The sequence below is a fragment of the Orcinus orca genome, chromosome 19 (genome assembly GCF_937001465.1).
Source record: "Orcinus orca chromosome 19, mOrcOrc1.1, whole genome shotgun sequence".
NCBI classification, from domain to species: Eukaryota; Metazoa; Chordata; class Mammalia; order Artiodactyla; family Delphinidae; genus Orcinus; species Orcinus orca.
In genome coordinates this window covers 32,493,398-32,515,593 of record NC_064577.1, presented here as the reverse complement: position 1 = coordinate 32,515,593, position 22,196 = coordinate 32,493,398, and the positions used below count along the sequence as shown (strand labels likewise).

Sequence of the window (22,196 nt, the reverse complement as noted above, 5' to 3'; positions counted from 1 at the left end):
AACAACCTCACTTTTTATTTCATTCCGCCCACAGACCAAGCATTAAAGACCATTCATCCACACTCCTAGCTGCACACTGCAGGGTGACTATTTTAACAAGTGGTATTGCACAGCAGCACGGGTTCGCTATTATTCCATGAATAAAACATTTCTTTCATCCAAAAATGTAAGTATGAATACTTTTTCACTGCAAACTCTGACAGGGACACCTTGTCATGAATCTAGGGGTTCTAGCTAAATAAGGTGTCCCCATCTCTGGAAAAAAAAAAAGTGAAAGAAAAATGTATTAATGAGAACATTCTGGAACAGAGAGATGACATTTCAGGTAGAAGGGGTAAGCACAGAAGAACCTCTAAGCAAAGGGAGCAGCACATGAAGGCGGAGGCGTGAATTCAGGGGCTGCGGTCTCTTTCACATCCTCCCTCCAAGTGTCCTTTCCCAGCTCTCTGACTTCCAGAATCCACACTAATGAAATAATTCTTAACATGGGGGAAGGGAACCGTACAAGATGAAACCTGAATAGCCAACAACAGGAGACTAAAGTGTCGACTAACAAGGAGCCATCAAAAATTAGTGAAAAGAACATTTAGCAATCTGGGAAAACTGCATATGATGAGATAAGTACAAAAAATAAAACATAAAACTGTATCATGATGACATCAGTGTGATCACATAGGCACCTGAAAAATGACAGGAAAGGAAACCAATATTCAAATAGCTCTTAGTATTATTTCATTATTATTACTACTTTCTTCGACTTTTCAAATCTTCTATCATATTGCTTTCTTCTACAAATTTTATTAAAAGGTAAGAAGAATATAACAGTAAACTATAAAATGAAAGTAATTTATGTTCCAAGGCACAAATGTGTACAAAATGCTATGAGATTTAAAAAGTAAGAGGTGGGGACTTCCCTAGTGGTGCAGTGGTTAAGAATCCGTCTGTCAATGCAGGGGACACAGGTTCAAGCCCTGGTCTAGGAAGATCCCACATGCCGCGGAGCAACTAAGCCTGTGCGCCACAACTACTGGGCCTGCGCTCTAGAGCCCATGATCCACAACTACTGAGCCTGCGTTCTAGAGCCCACAAGCCACAACTACTGAGCCCATGTGCCACAACTACTGAAGCCTGCACACCTAGAACCCATGCTCTGCAACAAGAGAAGCCACTGCAATGAGAAGCGTGCACACCGCAATGAAGAGTAGCCCCCACTCGCCACAACTAGAGAAAGCCTACATGCAGCAGTGAAGACCCAACACAGCCATAAATAAATAAATAAATAAAAATAAAAGCAAAAAGAATCTGCCTGCCGATGCAGGGGACATGGGTTCGAGCCCTGGTGTGGAAAGATCCCACATGCCATGGAGCAACTAAGTCCATGCACCACAACTACTAAGCCTGCACTCTAGAGCCTGTGCACCACAACTACTGAAGCCCGCACGCCTAGAGCCCGTGCTCCACAGCAAGAGAAGCCACCGCAATGAGAAGCCTGTGCACCATAACGAAGAGCAGCCCCCGCCCGGCACAACTAGAGAAAGCCCCGCATACAACAACAACGGAAGACCCAATGCAGCCAAAATAAATAAAGAAAGAAAGAAACAAAAGGAAGAGGTGGAGACAAGGATTCAGGTAGACATTAGCATTTGAAACAGACTTGAAAGATGCTACAGGTCTACCAGGATTGGGAAGCAGGCACACTATCGTGTGTGATCAAATTTTTATATGCTTTGCAGTTTCAAAGGGTGTGTATGTGTGTGTGTATATCAACAGCCAGATAACTCTGAACCCCACGTGCCTTTGTCACACAGGGATATAAATTTGTGGGAATAAGTAGAAAGCCTGGAATAAAAAAAGATTGCAACACAAAAAAGGAATACCATTTTTTAAAGTATGATTATTTATATGCAAGTTAACAAACTGTAAATTTTGAACTCAAACATTTTATTAACCTGATTTTAATTCACTAACTCTGTAAATACAGCCTTTTGTGTTTTTAATTTAACGGAAGTACTATTTCATATGTTTTATTGTCAATGCCTCTGTAGAGCTCTCTCCCTCTCACTCTTCATACATCTGGTGTCTTTGCTCAGCTACATCATTTATTTTCCTGTCCTTACCAAGAACGGTGAAAAGCTATGGGCAATTCACAAAAACCAAAGCTTAACACATCTAAACAAAAACTCTAAGAAACAAAAAGAATGGGAATTATGTAATCCATAATAATAATTATTACAACAGTTATTTTCCTTATTAAAAAATTCTAGCATACCAATGTGATCACCTTATTTCAAACCCTCCCCCACTCCATCCCACCCCCAATCAACTCAATTCTTTAAATTACTCTGGTAAAAATAAAATGCAGATGTTTAGAATTAGATAGATTACCTCTGATCCCCAGTGCCAGCCATCACCCCACCATCAAAACCCACTGAAATCGAGGAACTATTTTATGAGATTGAAGATCTATTTTATAACACCTGTTTGATTAATAAATGGTAGAAAAGGGGCCCAAAAGCACGGGAAATGTTTAATAGGACTGTGGGAAACAAGTGAACAGGGGAGGACTTCCACATCCAGTGACAAGGGCAAGGTCTTCCAGCCCTGCAAGGTAAGAGGCAGGGGCAGTACAGGCAAGGAGGGGGCAACCTGGGCCAAATGTTCTGCTTTCTTTTGATTTGCAACCTCCTCAAAAGCACTGAGGAGCTGTCAAGCTAGCAAGAAACTACAAGGTGAAAATCTGAGGGAGAGCAGGGACCCGGAGGCAGCAGCAGATCAGAAGGGATTTGCAGGTGGGCAGGGGAAGTCACGGCGCCCAGGCAGCCCAGAGCAGGAACCGAGGAGGCGAGGCCCCCACGTAAGCAGGGACCCCAATGGGCTGTGCCAACGGGGCACCACCTCGCCTCTGCCCACAACCACCACCCTGGGGAGCATGGCAGTGACAAGAGCAGAAGAGGAGTAAGAGGAACAAAACATGGCCCTGAGGACTTAACAGCCACATGGGACCTTCATGCATTTTCAAAACAGCTTTATGAGTAATATGTTATATATCATAAAATTCGCCTGTTTTTTGTACAAATGAGGGGTTTAGAATATTTAGAGTTCTGCCACCATCACCACCATCTCATTTTAGAACATTTCCATCACTCCAAAAAGAAACTGTCGTGCCCATCTGAAGTCATTCTTCAACCCCCACCCCTGACCCCAGCCTAGTCTGGACATTTTTCATTGAATCATACAACATGCGGTCTTCTGCGTCCTTCATGCACTTTGCAAGCTGGGTTCTCAGTTCTAGATGGCCCAGGGAACCTCAGGCCAAGACCACAAAAAGCAGTCCCAGACTAGGACCAACTGCCGGGCAAAAGAAACAACAACCCACCCTGGAGGAAACTAACTTCACCCTGGGCCTGCCCAATGCCCACAGATAACTTCCCGAAGCAAAGTAGTACACAACAAAAAATAACAAAGCACACAAATAAACACAGTAATGGGGCAATGATCAACGTAAGCAGCAAACAGAAGACCCAAAGATCTTCAAATTGTAATACTAGACAGGGAAAAATGCTATGCTTAGAGTCAAATGAACTAAAAGGCAAAATGAAAATAGTTGCAGGGAATGGGAAAAATTTTTAAGTGACCTACTAATATACCAAATAAAGTTCTAAAAAATTAAAAACACAAAAAACAATATTAAAAACTCAGTGGAGGGGCTTCCCTGGTGGCGCAGTGGTCGAGAGTCCGTCTGCCGATGCAGGGGACACGGGTTCGTGCCCCGGTCCGGGAAGATCCCACATGCCGCAGAGCGGCTGGGCCTGTGGGCCATGGCTGCTGAACCTGCGCGTCCGGAGCCTGTGCTCTGCAACGGGAGAGGCCACAACAGTGAGAGGCCCGCGTACCGAAAAAAAAAAAAACTCAGTGGATTGAAAGAATTAAGCAGAATGCAGAATGTGAAAAATTCAGTGAATGACAAATGGCAGATTAGACATAGCTAAAGAGAGACTGCGTGAACGTGATAAAAAAGAAGAAACTGTCCACAATGCAGCTCAAAAGAACAAAAAGGAAGAAGATATGGAAGAGAAATATGGAAAAGAGAGTGAACATAAATCTAGTTAGAGTTTCACAAATAGTGTGTGGGAAGAACTCCAGCAACTGCCTGGCAGCTTCTAAGCCACAATAGAAGCAGGAGGTGGTGGAATGACTTCTTCAGGTGCTAAGAGAGAGTGCCAGTCCAGGATTCCACACCTGGTAAAAGTGTCCTTTAAGAATCAGGACTTAATAAAGACATCTTCAGATTAACAAAGAGAATGTGACATCAGCAGACCCTCATGAGGGGAAATTCTAAAATTTTTCAGTCAAAATAAAAGTGATTCCATGGGACTTCCCTGGTGGCGCAGTAGCTAAGACTCCGCATTTCCAATGCAGGGGGCCTGAGTTTAATCCCTGGTCAGAGAACTATATCCCACATGTGTGCCGCAACTAAGAGTTCACATGCCACAACTAAGGAACCGGTGAGCCACAACTAAGGAGCCTGCCTGCCGCAACTAAGGAGCAGGCGAGCCGCAACTAAGGAGCCCGCCTGCCACAATGAAGACCTGGCACAACCAAATAAATAAATAAATAAATAAATAAAGCAATCCCATATGGAAGTTCTGAGATCCAAAAGGAATGAGAGCAAAAAGTCATAAATGTGCATTAATCTAAAAGAATGTTGGCAGTATAAAGCAAGAATAATTGTGCTAAAAAAAAAAAAAAGAAACAGAAATAACATACACAATACTAACAATTAAGAAATAAAAGGTTAGGTGGATTTTTCCAGTCTTATGTTGTCCAGGAAAAAAAATAAAGGTCCTGATTAACTTTATGCTTTTTTTGAGTATTCCTACTGTCATTGCTAGGGAACTATTACAACAAGAGAAAAATAGTATGTTACTTCAAAAACAGCAAAGGAGAAGAAATTAAATAATAAATATTTTCAATCCATAAAAAGGCATGGGGGGAAAAAAAGAAGAATACAGGCAGGACAAATAGAAAACACAAAATAAGATGGCAGATTTAAGCCCAAATAAATGTAAATAGACTAAATGCTCCAATTAAAAGACAAAAATCATCAGACTAGACTTTTTTTTTTAACTCTAACTACAAGCTGTTTACAAGAGACATACAAAAAACATAGGGTTGAAAAGAAAGGTTGACGTATATAAAAGGATAGAAAAATAAACAGTGCAAATACTAAGCGAGAAAAAACTGGTGTAACTATATTAAGGAAACATACTTTAAAGCAAAAAAGCATTATTAGGGATAAAGAGAATGACTTCATAGCAATTCAGGCTCCCATTCACCAGGAAGATACACAGTTTTAAATTTGTATGACATAATAATATAGCCTCAGAATATAAACAAAGCACAAACATAACTATAAGGAAGATTTGACATATTTACAATCATGGTGAGAGGTTTTAATATACTTCTCTCGGTTATTGATAGAAATCAAAAAAATCAGTAAAGACATAAATCATCTGTACATGACAAATAAATATCTGATTTAACGCTCACGTATGGCACCCAGCTATTACAGATACACATTATGGTCAAGCACACGGGGAACATTTACCAAAATTGACCCTATACAGGCCCAAAAGGCAAAGCTCAACAAATTTCAAAAGACTGAAATTTGGAGTATATGCACAGAGTTGTGCAAGTCACATGATCCACAACAACAGGGGGTGCCACTCACATAAGACAATCATGTAAATGGCTCCCCTAAGGATGCCCAGTGCATCTGTTACTACTTGCTGAAATCACATACATGTTCTCTGATCAAACCGTAATTAAGCAAGAAATCAAAAAACAATCCTAGGAAAATTCCTCTATTTTTTAAAATTACAAAGCACACTTTTAAATAACTCATAATGAAGTCAAAATGAAATTTAGAAACTTTGAACTGAATAACAAAAATACTACACATCAAAACTTGTTGAATGCAGCCAAGTATTTAATTTACATATTATAGTTTATAATTTTAATATTTCTAAAATGCCTATATTAGAAAAGACAAATGACTGGAAATTAATAAGCTAAGTACCCATCTCAGGAATTTCCCCCTCAAGAATAGGGGAAAAGGCAATAAAATGAATCCAAGGAAAGTAGAAAAAGGAAATAAGATTTTTAAATAAATTAATAAAATATTAATGGTATAGAGTATCAACAAAGCCAAGAGCTGGTTATTTGAAAGACTAAAAAATAGACAATCCTCTGGCCAGAACTGAGAAAAAAGAGTGGACACACAAATACTCAATGTCAGGAATAGAAAGGGTACATTACTACAGTTCTACAGACTTTAAAAAGATCACAGGAGGGGCTTCCCTGGTGGCGCAGCGGTTGAGAGTCCGCCTGCTGATGCAGGGGACACGGGTTCGTGTCCCGGTCTGGGAAGATCCCACATGCCGCAGAGCAGCTGGGCCCATGAGCCATGGCCACTGGGCCTGCGCGTCCGGAGCCTGTGCTCTGCAGCGGGAGAGGACACAACAGAGAGAGGCCCGCATACAGAAAAAAAAAAAAAAGATCACAGGAGAACATGATGAATGACTTTATGCTCCTAAATTTGAAACCCAGAAGAAATGGACAAAATTCTCTAAAAATACAAATTACTAAAACTGACTTTAAAAAAAAAATACTGAAAGGTACAAACTTCCAGTTATAAGATAAATAAGTGCTAGGGATGTAATGTACAACATAATGAATATAATTAACACAGCTGTATGTTATACAGGAAAGTTGTTAAGAGAACAAACCTTAATAGTTCTCATCACAAGGAAAAAATTCTTTTCTATTTCTTTAGTTTTTTTATCCATATGAGATGATGGATGTTTACTAAACTTACCGTGATAATCATTTCATGATACATGTAAGTCAAATCATCCTGCTGTACAACTTAACCTTATACAATGCTGTATGCCAGTTATATATCAATAAAACTGGAAGGAAAATAAATAAATAAAATTTGGGGGAAAATATACCATTTCAAAAGCCTAAATCATATTTTAAAAACTCTTTTTACAAAGGAAGGTTTAGGATTGCACGGCTTCACTGGCAGGTCCTAGCAAGCATTCATGGAACAGATCATTCAAGTGTTGAGGGATCACTCTCCTTGGCTTGAGTAACCACGAAGCCTGAACCTGTCCCCAGAGCCATGCAGGAAGGTGCCTGAGTGGGACTGACGTCTCACAGCACCAACTCCCTGGAGATGCACCAGGTAAGGAAAATGGGGAAGGCTGGTGCCCAGAGCCACTATCTGATCTGCGGGATGACAGCACCTGAAACAAAAGCTGTCAAGCGGCCCTGTGATTAGAACAATATCAAACCAGTAAGAAGCCAAGGCATGGCTTCTCTGTGTCCACACCCCCCCACACACCCATCTCATCCCCAGCAGCTTTACACACGCAGCACAGGGGCGGAGGCAGGAAGCTGTGCACATGGGCTGCCAGGGCTCCTGATGAAATCGAAGATGCTGTGAGCGCTACATATAAAAATAAATTACTTCCTAGTACACGAGCAAAAAAAAAATTAGATTTTTAAAAGATGCTATTTAGGAAAGCATCAAGATAATATCAAGCACCTAAAAGAAACTGAATAAAAGACAGGCAACAGGGTATTCCCCGGTGGTCCAGTGGTTAAGACTGCGCTTTCATTGCTGAGGGCACAGGTTTGATCCCTGATTGGGGAACTAAGATCCCACAAGCCACAAGGTGAGGCCAAAAAAAGAAACAGAAAAGAAAAAAAAAAAAAAAAGGCAACACCTCTACAGGGGAAGTATACAGCTTTACTTAGGGAAATTCTCAGACCTACCTAAATAAATGAAGACATGCTGTGTTTATGGACTGGAACACTCAATTTTGTAAAGATGTTAAATCTCCCCAAATTGAAATACAGGCTCAATGCAATCCCAATCACACACCCAACAAACTTTCTTTCTTTGAACCTGCAAGCTAATTCTTAAACTCACATGAAGAGCAGAAGAACAAGAAGAGCCAGATGTTTCTCAAAGAAAACAACTGTGAGGACTCCTCTCAGTCGATTTCCATACAGCTCGTAATTAAGACAGAGGAGTGGTGCAACGGTGACCATGTGGAAAGAGCAGGAAGCCCCCGAGAGACCCACACTGACATGGCCTCTGGACAAAAGACAGAGCCCTGCAGCTGAGGGAAGGATGAGCTTTCCAGCAAAATCCACTAAGACAACTAGATACCTACATGGGGAAAAGAAAAAAAGAAAATTGGACCCCTTCCATAGACCACACACACAAAGTGCATAAAAGACCCAAACTGGGAGGGAGCTTTCCAGATAGGACTGGGGATCACCTTCATGCTACCAGGGAAAAGAGTAGGGAAGAAGTTCTTAACGAAGATGGAAAAGAGAACGAAGATGAAAGAGAAACAATAACAAATCTGATGACATTAAAACTGAGATGTCAAAAGACCCCTCACAAAGAAAGCAGAAGGACAAGCTTCAAAGTGGAAAGACACTTACAGTAAATATCCAAAATATATAAAAGCTCCTAAAATCAGTAAGAAAAAGACAACTCAACTAAAACATGGGCAAAAGACCAGAACAGGCTTTAAAAAAAAAAAAAAGAATATATAATTATCCTGTACCTGTGCCCTATGCCTGCTATGTGTACCAGAATACAAAAGAATGCTCATTTCAACATCATTCAGGAGTAGGATGTATAAGTAAATTGTGACATATACCTGTAATGAGATACTATACAGAAGTAAAAATGAATTAATTACACACATATTCAACAACCTGGGTGAATCTTACAAATGTAATACTGAGAAAAGCAATGCAAAGAAACATACATGCAGTATATCAACCATATAATCTTCCCAGTGGCAAAATAAGCAGTTTTCTAGATATGCATGCATAGGCAGGAAAACCACTAAAAAAAAGTGAAGAAATAAGTATCATCCAAAAAAGTAAGAAAAATATTTGCCTCTTGGAGGGAGGAAGTAATTGTGATGAGGGTAGGACACATCAAGGGTGCTGAAAGGGTCTATTTCCGGACCTGGGTAGGGGGTACATAGGTGTTCTTTTTTTTTTTTTCCGGTACGCGGGCCTCTCACTGTTGTGGCCTCGCCCGTCGCGGAGCACAGGCTCCAGACACGCAGGCCCAGCGGCCATGGCTCACGGGCCCAGCCGCTCCGTGGCATGTGGGATCTTCCCGGACCGGGGCACGAACCCGTGTCCCCTGCATCGGCAGGCGGACTCTCAACCACTGCGCCACCAGGGAAGCCCCATAGGTGTTCTTTTTATTAATATGAGTTAAACTGTAAGTAGATGTTTTATGCATTTTTTTACCTCATAATTTTTTTAAAAAGAAAGTAAATCAAATCAAATAAGACTAGACCCACTTAACCCCACAGTTAAATGAAAAGAGCAATTTGACAATTCCTTCTAGGGCTCTAATGATTATTAACACCAAAGAGGATTTCTGTACAATTAACTAAACCCTTAAGGTAGTAGGTCAAATCCGGTACTCTAAGACTGCATGACAAAGCGCCCAATTTAGATCTGTAACACCAAAACAGGAAAGGATTTTATTCTTAAATCCTCTTCCATGTTTAACAGTTATTTCAGTTTCAAACTCTGACCCACCTGGCTTTATAAAGCCCAAATGAAATGCAAAGGATGTTATCAAAGAAAGGAGGACTCTAAATCCCGACTTGTAAATTACCTGTCTTGGGATCACTGCAAGTGCAACTCTTCCCAACAGTTAATCTGTACTATCAACTTGATACAATGTAATCTTAAATTTTAATGCCACGTTGAAGTTAGAAAGTAAAGTTCCACTGGCAAAAAATAAGGTTCAGTAAAAGAACAACTACAACACATAACTATTAATTGTAAAGAATCAGCTATCAACTACTCTACTGAATAAAAGGTGATCTAGTCATGCATCATTAATCTCTCCAAAACCTCCTGTCCTCCCTGGCTCTTCCAAATCCTACTTAGGGAGACCTCCCCTTCCAGGAAAGATAGAGTAACAGTATCAGAGTAGTCCTCGAACCGTGCACAACTAGAAAGCTAAACAAAACATATAAAACACTTTTGCAGACATTAAACTACATGCAGTATCGGAACATGATTGCTGAAACAAAGAAAGCAAATGAAGTGAGCCCCATGATCACTGAGCTTTCTGCACAGAGAGACAGGGCCCTGAGCAGAGAAAGCTAGGATCACTGAGCTGAGAAACAGAGATCAGAGTTCACGGAGGCTACAGCAGCTGGAATTGGTGGGCCCAAGGACCAAAGAGGAAAGCACTATACAGAAAGGGTGTGCCAGAAATCTACACGGGGTCCCTCGTGTCCCTGGCTGAGCATGTAGTTGGCGAGACTCCAGGAGGCCAAGCAAAGAACTACTGAGCGAGGGTGGGAACCATCCAAGTTCCAACAAGTCAGGATGAAGAGACCCCACTGACCACTCAGAATATTCACCCAGAAAGGTGGCCCCACCTTAGACATAGGGCTAGACTAGACTCAGAGCAAAGGCTTCTCTAGAAGGGGTCATCCACTTTTTTCCATAAAGAGCCAGATGGTAAATATCTGGGTTATACAGTCTCTGTCGAACTACTCAACTTTGCCAGTGTAGAACAAAAGCAACACCGACAATACATAAAAGACAATGCTGTGTTCCAAAAGACTTTACTTACAAAACCAAGCAGTGGGTCATAGTTTGCCAACCCCTGATCTAGACCTGCTTTAGCAAAGCTAGAAAACAACCCTTGAAAGAATGAAGCTGATACGAGTACACTAAATTCCTTCCAGAACAAAACTCAACACTGTTTAAACGAAGACAATAACACCAGATTCGCAACAACATAACAGTCAGTGTGTCTGGCATCCAATCAAAAATTACTAGATATAAGTAAAAGCAGGAAAGTGTGATCCATAAGCAAAAGAAAATCAATCCAGAGAAACAGACCCAGAAATGACAGTGATGATGGAAATAACAGACAAGAGCTTTAAAATGGCATTACAAATTTGTTCAAGGATTTAAAGGGAAACATGAACACAAAGAGAGAAAAATAAACTATAAAGAAGACCCAAGTAGAATTTCTAGAAAATAAAAACATAATATCAAAATGAAAACTACATTGGGCGGTGGGAATTCTCTGGTGGTCCAGTAGTTAGGACTCCAGGCTTCCAATGCAAGTTCGATCCCTGGTCAGGGAACTAAGATCCCGCAGGCCATGCGGTGTGGCCAAAAAAAAAAAAAAGAAAAAGAAAAGAAAAAAGAAAACAAAAACTACACTGGGTGGGCTTAACAACATATTTGACACTGCAAAAGAATAGACTGAGAGAACTTGAAGACACTGCAATAGAAATGAGAGAACTTGAAGATACTGCAATAGAAATGATCCAAATTAAAACACAGAGGGGGGAAAAAGGTAGGAGTTGGGAGAGAGCCTCATGGAACAATATGAAACATCTAAGATTAATGTAATTGGAGCTCTGGAAGACTGAAAGGGAGCAGAGTGAGAAAAATAGAAAAATTAAAAATATATGGCAGCACATTTTCCAAAAATTTGCTGAAAACCATAATCCTACAGATCCAAGAATCTCAGTAGACCACAAGCAGGCTACTCACAAAGAAAAAGGCACCAATGCACATCATAATCAAACTGCTAAATTCCAACAATAAAGAGAAAAATCTTAAAAGTAGCAGGAGGAAAAAAAAGACACATTACATCCTGGGGAACAAAAACAAGACTAGAGCACACTTCTCATCAGGAGCAATGCAGGCCTGACCACAACAGGGCATCTTCAAAGTGCTGAAGAAAAAAAGTCAACCTAGAACTCTACATCCAGTGAAAACATCCTTCAGAAATGATGATGAGGGCTTCCTTGGTGGCACAGTAGTTAAGAATCTGGCTGCCAATGCAGGGGACACGGGTTCGAGCCCTGGTCTGGGAAGATCCCACATGCCATGGAGCAACTAAGCCCGTGCGCCACAACTACTGAGCCTGAACTCTAGAGCCTGTGAGCCACAACTACTGAGCCCGTGTGCCACAACTACTGAAGCCCACGCACCTAGAGCCCGTGCTCTGCAACGAGAGAAGCCACTGCAATGAGAAGCCCATGCACCGCAACAAAGAACAGCCCCTGCTCGCCGCAACTAGAGAAAGCCCGCATGCAGCAACAAAGACCCAATACAGCAAAAAATAAAATAAATAAAATTTTGGAAAAAAAAAAAATGATGATGAAATAAAGACACTCCCACACAAACGAAAGTTGAGAAAATGTATCGCCAGGGGACCCAAGTAATAACACTCTCCAGACGGGAGAAAAATGATTCCAGATTCAAACTCAGAGCTACACAGAGCAATGAAGGCTGGGAACTGAACTATGTGGTAAATATAAAGGATGTTCTTATTTTTCAAATTTCTTTAAAAGATAATTGACTTTTTAAAAAAACAGTAACAACATAGTCTGGGGTTTATAGCATGCAGAAGTAAAATGTATGACTCGAACAGCAAAAGGATGGGGGACAGAAGCACCAGGCTGTCAGGTTCTTACCTCACATGTGAAGAGGTGTACTGTTGTTATTTGAGGTACAATGTGATAAGTTAAAGATGTAATACGGCAAACCTTAGAACCACCACCTCAAAAAATAAAACAAAGGTATCGCTAATAGGCCCACAGAGGACATATCATAAGGGTAATCATGTTTTTAACTAACATTAAAATAACCATGCAAAAGGATATAATAATTAAATACAGGAAAATATAAATTTTTATAAATATAATTCTACGGATGCCTACCTCCTATCCCTGTCCTTAAGTGTGTAACTTTCCATATATTTTTTACATAGATAAGCACTTATTTTTATATGTATATATAGCTTTTTAAAAACACAAATAGGATCATACCAGTCTGCTCTGTGCCTTAGTTGTTTTTTTTTAATGTGTGGTTTGTTTTTTAATTTAATAATATATCTTAGAAACTTTCCCATAACAGCACACACAGAATTACTTCTGTATTTAGTAGCTGCATGGAAGTCTAGTATATGATGCACCAAAAGTTAATTAATCAGTTCTCTATTGATGGATATTAGGTTATTTGCAGGCACTCAATAAATACAGACTAAATGAATGAATGAACGAATGTTGTAATGAATATTCTTGTAGAAAACTGCGATAATCTTAAAATGCCAGTTTTCTACATTTCCTTGGATTTATTATTCCTAAATTTAAAACAGGCTCACAATTCTATAAAGACAATTCCATATAGTTATGCCATTTAAAATGAAGAAAAAAATAATCTATAGAATCAACCATAATCTACTTAGCATGAAATTCTTCTCAGAGAAAAGAATACTGTCAGGGACAATCTGGCAACTATTTCTCAAATATATGCATTTAAGTGAAAATATATTTATTTAAGTGAAAACTATCATTAATTTTAATAAGGCAACAAAACAGATCATAAATTAGGATCCACTGTCTCAAAGTTAAACACAGTAACATAAGACATTGATATGGCACTAGTAAATGATCCATAAACAAGCATGTCCTGGTACAGCTTGCAATAAGCAAGTGCAGAGCGAAGGGCTCGTGGTCAACACCCACCCCCGCAGTAGGACCAGGTGAATGTTAGGGATGGGGGCAGCGGTGGTAGCCAAGGGAATGAGTCAATCTCCAAGTCCACTTCAGGCATACTTCTGGCACCTGGGGTCCTGGAGGGCATCTGAGGGGGAGACAGCACGTGGAGCCCAACACAGCTCAGGGGCACCACTCCATATACTGAGTTGCAGGACCCAGGCAAATCCAGGAAGTTGAGAGCCCACCAGGTGCCCAAAACCAACACTCAGAAGAATATGAAGCAAACCAGAACCCATAGAGGGAACTCAAGCTCTGGAACTCAGTAACAAGCTCTGAGGCTATGTGAGAGCAGGGAGTCACTGAACTTAAGAGTGAATCAGCATCTGGAGACAAAGAACCAAATGTAGGTTACAGGAAATGCGGCCCAGGCACAGTTCCAAAGCCCAGCGGGCAGAACCAGGCCCCCAACTTCTGGGTCAGCCCCCACACCGCTACTCCCAGAGAGGCCCCGGGAGAGCTGAAGTACCTCCGACTTGGCTCATTTCTCCCGGAACCCAGGAGACCGCTAGGCCAGTGAGCCCACCCACGGGAAGGCAACAAAGTAGGAGTCAGGGACAGTACCAGCAACAAAGAAGGGCTTTGCAGCAAGCACCTGTTCAGAGAATTTCCCACAGTAGTGCCTGTTAAACCCAGCAGTTTGCCTCACAGACCACATAATACGGAAATAAAGCATTTCATCTTCAGAGCACCTTTACTAGAAAGAAGGGAACAGTAATGACCTCACCTTCCCAGTCTGATTTGGTAGATTCAGAACTGTTTTTACAAGAATACTCATTCTGAATGAAATGAATTTGATGTCAGGAAAAAATGTGTGAGCTATTACTGAAGCCCTAATACTTGCCATGATGGCCTGCAAGAATCAATTCATTTTCTGTAGGGTTCACAAACACTGATTTATGGGAAGTGTGCCATAAAGTCTAGTTTTTGATAAACTATAACATTTACCAGAACCTCACATAAACACACTCAGGCAGAGCATGGATCTTAGGAGAGCTCCCATCTTACTCCGGAGAGGGGCCAGGGTGGGTGCAAAGGGTTTTTAAAAAAGAAAGCTAAGCCTGCCCAGTTTGGAGCTCCTCTTAGGATGGTGGTCACCTGAACTTGTGCCCCTTATCAACTGATGAAAGCTGCAGGCACAGCTCGCTGTCTCGACAGGGGCAAATCTGTTCTTTTTCTTCCAAATAGTCAATCACGTGCAACATCTGCACCACCACACAGGAGGGGACGGGGCTCCTTAGCAGCTGTGCAGTAAGGAGCACATGGGAAGAAAAACACAGCCACACAGGCTGCCCCTCGAAACACTGGGCTCAGCTATGCATCACACAGTCCTCCTGCTTCATAAATATGATCACATTTAATCTTTGCAACACCACCACGAGGTAGGTAGTCTTAGACCCACTTTACAAATCAAAACACTAAGATCTAGACCAAGAACAGACAGAAAAGAAACCAGCTTAGACCAAGGTCATTCTGACACCAAAGTCCATTCTCTTAGATAAAACCTCAGCTGCCTGTTCAATTTTTAGAAAAAGTCCATCATGAGTTTCTGAGTCTTGGGACTTCCCTGGCGGTGCAGTGGTCAAGAATCCGCCTGCCAACACAGGGGACACGGGTTCAAGCCCTGATCCGGGAAGATCCCACATGCCGCGGAGCAACTAAGCCCGGGCGCCACAACTACTGAGCCTGTGCTCTAGAGCCCGCGAGCCACAACTACTGAGCCCGTGTGCCACAACTACTGAAGCCTGCACACCGCAACGAAGAGTAGCCCCCACTCGCTGCAACTAGAGGAAGCCCAGGCGCAGCAACGAAGACCCAACGCAGCCAATAAATAAACAAATAAATGAATAAAAATTTAAAAAAAAAAAGATTTTCTGAGTCTCCATAAGGAGGGACTTTGAGCCAATGAGAAATCTCGCCCAAAGCTGCTCTGCAAATGGGGTGAGAAACAAGGTGGCAGCCCGGCTCCTCAGTCGTCAGACTGAGGCCTGGACTCCTGGCTCGGCTCCTCAGCAGCCCATGAATTCCATGGGGTTGGATGCCCCCTCTAAGTGGCCTCAGTTCACTCAGGTAACAACAGGTGCCTGCTAGGGGTGTTGTCAGGATTAAGTAGACTAAATCCATGTGAAAAAATGTTCACAAACTGTAAAGCAATAAAGTAGGAACATTATAGCTTCTGCCCACACTGCCTCCCCTCCCTGGGCCTCTTTCCACCACATTCCATCTCTCCCTCTGATGGTTCCTCTGCCTGGCAAACATTTGTTTGCTATTGCCCCCAATGTCAGCCACTTCTCTCCTCCCAAACCCCTGCTCTGTGACCACTGCCTCACTCTCCCCTCAACCCCTTGATGAAATTTCTGTTCCCAGAAATTCAGCTTCCACAGAATTTTCTATTCAACCAAGACATCACTCACAAAAGTCAACAAGGGCCCTGGCTCCGTCATGCAACAAATATTTATGTAGTCTGTGCTATGTCACAGACACTCCCTGGTACACACATACTCATTAGCTTTTCTCCAGAAGCACACCTATGTCTGACTTCACCTTATGTTACTAACCTCTTGGTTCCAGATTTACAACAACAACAAAAGACAGAAAAAACAAAACAGATTAGACCTGAAGACATCACTACAAATGCATGTTTTGCTTAATACAGATAGAGATGATACATATAGAAATGTTTACAGATGTGTATATATACAAAGGGGTCAGTATATGCACATATATCTCCTTGCTCTGTCACCTGAGAGGACCTAAAAGTAGTGACACCCCAGTAGCAATGAGCGTACCCAGCACCCAGATCTTGGTCTCTAACACCATTCTCCAATAACAGGAACCAGAGGTCCTTGGAGAAACACCTGATTTTAGAACTGAGGCCGGAAATGTACAAGATGATCCCAGAGCATCCTGTGCTCCAGAAAGTAAACAGCCAGAAAGTAAATAGCTGCTTTTAAAAAAAAGTCCACAATAGTGGAGCTTTGTCAAAGTAGCACAGGAGCCAACTGAAAGCGCTCCCACTGGCCAAAGATGGAGCAACAAAGTAAAGTAGTAGTGGATTATAACCCAAAGGACAAAATAAATACCCATGAGTCCATAGTGATATAAGTAAATGATTGAACAGATTAATAAATGCAGAAGAATAGGTAAATCTCCCATACAGAAAAATTCCAATTAATATATGCAGATACTCTGACCTTAGGGAGATGGAGCACAACCCTCCTCCCCTTAAGTGTGGGCTGGGCACAGTAAATTCCTTCCAAAGAGAACAAGATGGGGCGAGGGGATATCAAGTGGAGACATCTAACAAACAGGACCTCAGCCAGGTAATCAAAGTCACATCAACAGTGATGAGTTGTGTTGAGACCATGGACCTTTGATGTGATGTGATACGAAGGGCACTTTCCCTCTGTGATATTCCTCCCCAAAACCTATAATCCCAGTTTTATCATAAGAAAAACATTAAACAAATTTCAACAGAGGGACAGTCTATAAAATCCCTGACCAGTACTGCTCAAAATTATCAAGGTCATCCAAAACTAAGAAAGTCTGAGAGACTGTCACAAGCCAGTGTGATAGTCTAAATGTAATGTGGCATCCTGGATGGGATCCTGGAGCAGGAAAAAGATAATAGGTAAATACTTAGGAAATCCAAATAAAGTATGGATAGACTTTGGTTGATAATAATGTATCAATATTGATTCATTAGTTATGACAAGTGTACAATCCTAATGCAAGATGTTAACAACAGGGGAAACTGGGTACAAAGTATACAGGAACTCTATCTTCTCAATTTTAATAAAATTCTAAAACTATGGACAAAAAAAGAGAGAGAAAGTCCATTTCCCCTCTGCCACAAAAAACCACCACACAGTTTTTCTTTCTCCCAATTATTCACCAAATCCCATGATTCTCTCCTTATGTCTCTCAGAATGTTACTACTCCACTTTACACCCCCACCCCTACTCAAAAACCTTCAAAGATTTTGTTGCTTTCCAAATAAATGTCATTTCCTCACGCTACCATTCAGGCCTTTAAAAGATGTGGAGCAGACCACCTCCTGCCTCTGGAACCTGAGGCTTCCTCTCACTCTGGGCAAACCCTTCCCTCCCAACTCCAAGCTATCCTCTCAACTCCACTTGCCAAAATCCTGCTCTGTCCTTCAAATGTTTTCTTGCTTCCAGAGCTTCCCTGACACCCACCTACATTTAACACCAGGTATGTGAGCCCCCCTGAGGCCCATGCTTCTGCAGTATCTCACCTGAGCACTAGTCCTCACCACCAAACCTCCCAGGGATCCGTGCCCTCAGAGCAGAAGCTGGTCCTAACTGGACCAACTCTTGCTCACTGAAAAGCTTCAGACGCTTAGGTGTTCTGCCCACCTGTGTCCACCTAGAGAACGCCCCGTTAACCTTGGTAGGATGCTGCTGTCATCATCTCCCCGCACATCCATAACTGAAGGAGAAGGGCCAAGCCTTTCTACTGGGCACCCAAAGGGTCACACTGTGGTTCCACTCCCCGCCCGCCAGCACTGTGTCCCACTGTGTCCTCTCACCTAAACTAGAGGCCGTGTATACCCCACCCTAGAAGGTCTTTTCCTCTCCATTCCAGCCAGTGCAATCCTTCCTGTCTCTGTGCCCAGCTCAGGTCCTCCCTCCCTCCTCCAGAAGCCTTCCTCAGCCAGACCCCTCTCCTGGGCCACACCACTACTTCTCATTGGTATTAACACAGCCTTGAGCCACTAGTTAGATGTTTCAAGATGCTATCTGATTCACTAAGCTGGTCTGCAGGTGTACTGATTTCACAGTGCTCCCCAGGGTTCTGGACCAGATCCACTCCTTTCTCATTCCCACAGAGGAGCTGGTACAGCAGAGGCTCTGGCTCAGGGGTCAGTAAACAGCGAGTGAGCAGGTGCTCCTGAGAAGCCAGCAGATCATGGTCTCCCAGGTTCGACCATTAACGCTCACGCTCTCAGAGAGGCGGATAACTCGGCACAATGGGGGCACAGGTGCCAGGGCCAGATGGCCAGGGTCCAAGTCCAGGCTCTGCGGCTCACTAGCCACGTGACCTCTGAAAAATCATCTAACCTCTCTTGCCTCAGTTTCCTCAATCACAAAGTGGCTGTAACAGTACCTGCTCCCAGGGCTGTTTGGAAATTAAAGGGATTGTCAACGTGGGCAGCCTGGACAAGCCAGACACACGGTAAGTACGACTTAAAACTAAGCTAGTAGTGCTACTATTTTCCCAGAGGCATAAAGATGTTAAGAGCTAGTGCCTGTGACAGTCTTGATGATGATCTAGTTCCTGAGCGTGGTGGGTGTTTTCCAAGTGCTTATTTTATTGTTATGCTTCAGATCTTACAAGGGTAAGGATGTCAAAAATAGATAATTCAAAATAATCCTTTAACGACACATACAGTATACTCCTGGTTGTGGGGAAGGGGGAAAGGGAAGACAGAGAAGTGGAAAATACACCAAAATATTAACAGTGGCATACAGGATTTTATATAATTTTTATTTTCACTGTTGTGTTTTTCCATATTTTCTAAATATTCTACGATGACGTGTTATTTTTATAATCTGAAGGAAAACAGCAAGTTTTCAAGGAACTCAGTTACTCCAGTAAAAAAATGTTAAAATAGTTTTCAAGTACTAAGACCATTTTCAGCATAAAGTTTTATTTAAAGAACAAAAACTGGGACTTCCTTGGTGGTCCAGTGGTTAAGATTCCACACTCCTGATGCAGGGGGCCCAGGTTCGATCCCTGGTCAAGGAACTAGATCCTGCATGCATGCCGCAACTAAGAGCCCGCATTCCGCAACTAAGAGCCCACATGCCGCAATGAAGATCCCACGTGCTGCAACTAAGACCGGTGCAGCCAAATAAATAAATAAATATTTTTTTAAAAAACTCTTCAGGGAAAATATTCATGCCTGCTGGTCAAGTAAAAACTCACTTTCAGGAGAAGAGCTGTATGTATAAAGGAAAAGACTGAGAAGCAATTCTCTGGAACCAGGCCCTGAAGCCAGACCAGGGTCTGATCTGGGCTCTGCCACCTACCAGGCCAGGCTGGCAACAGATGGGAAGAAACACAGTCTGCCCTTGAGGTCCTGTGGCCAGAGACTCAGGGAGACGACAGTGCCAAGCCAGCACACTCAGGAAGTCCACTACAGCAGACAGGAGGCACCTTGTGTCCCTGCAGTGGTTTCACCTCTGTAGAAACTAGTCCAGACCTAGGCCAGGGCTTAGAGGGAACGCAGAAAGAGGAAAAGCTTGATTTAACATTTTGACTGTGGTTTTATTTTGATACACCTTTAAACTGCTTGTCAGATCAACCTTTAAGGGTAAAAGAAGTCACGCAAGAAAACACCAAACTGAACGGTATTCACTGTGCACAGCTCATCACCAATACCCTCAGGCTTGGGGACAAGGGGTGCGGCGGGGAGGGATGAAGACCAGATGCCAAGGGGACAGGAGGCTGGGAACCACTGAAGCAACACTTTCAACATTTCCCACCTAAACATTCTTTAAGGAAAACTTTCTCCCATTTCCACAGCCAGATACATGCTCTTTCCCTTCCAAATGCTGGTAGTGGCTCATTCCTCTCCCTTCTACATCCAGCCAGAACCAGCAAGACATTCTGTCGCCTCCTGAAGCCAATCAATGGCCAAGTGCAATCAATCCTTGTTCCAGGGAGCGCTTGGGGCCACCCACGTCTGTCACCTCCCTAGCTGGAGCTATGGCCAGCTCTTCCTCGCTCCCACCTCCCCTTACTCAGGACGCTCCCGCCCCACACCCCCTCTCTAACACACATTCTCACACACACACACACACACACACACACACACACACACAAACATATACATATGCACTCACACACCTACGCAACACATACACATAAACACACACACACAAACTAACCCGCCCTCCCCGCCTGACTCTATAGCCCGAAGAAGCTTACTAATCCTGATCATTTCACTACCCTGCTTTAAAACCTTCCTTAATTGTCCTTAAGACAAAACCCAAGTTCCTAGGGCCTTACAAAGCTTGTCAGGACCTGCCCTGCTTGCCTCTCCACCATCATGGGTCTCCCGGCACTTCTCTCCAAACAGTCTCTGCTCCATTTATTTGCTCAACAAATATTCACTGAGCACCTACCACCAGCCAGTCATTATGTGAGAAGCTGGGGATGTGGCACGAACAAGACAAAGTCCCTGTCCTAGTCGGGGAAGCAAAACAAATGCATAAGCCAGTGTCACGGGGTGGACGTGCCAGCAGAAGATAAAGCAGGTAGGGCTGGAGCATGGCCCTGAGGAGGAAAGAGGGAAGCGCTGTTCAAAGACCGGCTCTCTCCCCTCCCCACCTCTGCACACCTGGCTCCTCTGCCCTCCCTCCCACCCTCTTCCTTCCTTGCCCAGATCACTTCTAGTCTCTTTCAGGTACTGGCTCAGTGTGCCTGCCTTCCAGGAGGCCTTCTCACCACTCTGCACATAGCCACCACCACCCCAACCCATCTCCCCCAGAAAACTGGTAAACTCCTTAAAAGCAGGAGTTACGCACCAATGAATTGCCAACACATAGCGTGGTGCCTGGCACACAGAGGCCCTCAATAAATATTAGCTGAATTACTGAATTCTTTAAATCAGTTTTTGTGACTTCACCACTCTTTCCCCTCACTATACCCTCACCTTTGACCTGCACACATTTTCATCTCCCCCGTTAGGGACCCCCTACTGCACACAGCTTAGGCAAACAGATGCCACCAAAATGTCCAGAAAGCAGAATTCCTTAAATCACTACCTTATTACTCAAGTGCAGATACATAATTACTGCGTTGGGCTTTTACTTAACTTTGTATAAGGATGCCATTTTCTCTAATAAGATAAAATTCCTCAAGGGCCACGCCCACATCTATACCTCCTGAGATCCCACACAATCCCAGGCTCAGTGCCATGTAGGTAAATGGTACAAAGTGCTCATAAGAACAATTATTTCCCCACAAAACACTGAGAAGCCCTGCAACTTGCTTTTAGATAGCATACACTAATAGTTAGGATCTGTGCATTTCACTGTATGTAAAGTTTGCCTCAAACAATAATGTAAGTATTAACCTCTTAGTTAATAAGTGTGCTTCCTCAAGTGCTATGGGTTAGCAGTTCAGAAACTCCCCTCTGTGTATTCCAGCCAGCAAATGAATCAGTGAGGACAAAGGAGCCAGGTTCTCACTGCTGGGAAGTAAGTGACAAACCTGAAAAGGGGAACAGAGGAGACGGGCCTTGTGGTAATCACCTCTGTGCATCACCGTACAATGCACAGCAGTAAGTAAGCAATAAATACAAACACGGATGTCTCCACCCTACCTCTCTGCCGAGGGGACCCGCAAACAGTGGCACACCAGCAGCAATGGGCACACCTAGTGCCAGGTCTTGCTTCTAAATTCCATTCTCCACCAAAAGGAACTGGGGATCATTGGAGAAAAGGCTGATTCCAGGGTTGAGGCAGGGAAAATACAAGATAAGCCTGGAACATCTTACAGTGCCAAAAA

At 42.8% G+C, this 22,196-nt stretch overlaps 1 protein-coding gene and 1 non-coding gene across 7 annotated transcripts in view; one reads left to right on the top strand and one right to left on the bottom strand.

The window, feature by feature from the left end:
* The window catches only part of RPTOR (regulatory associated protein of MTOR complex 1), a 346,981-nt gene that overhangs the window by 312,834 nt on the left and 11,951 nt on the right, over window positions 1-22,196 (bottom strand). The window lies entirely within an intron of this gene.
* On the top strand, window positions 19,355-19,427 carry TRNAR-CCU (transfer RNA arginine (anticodon CCU)). Its single transcript has one exon. It is a non-coding gene; the product is annotated as a tRNA-Arg (tRNA).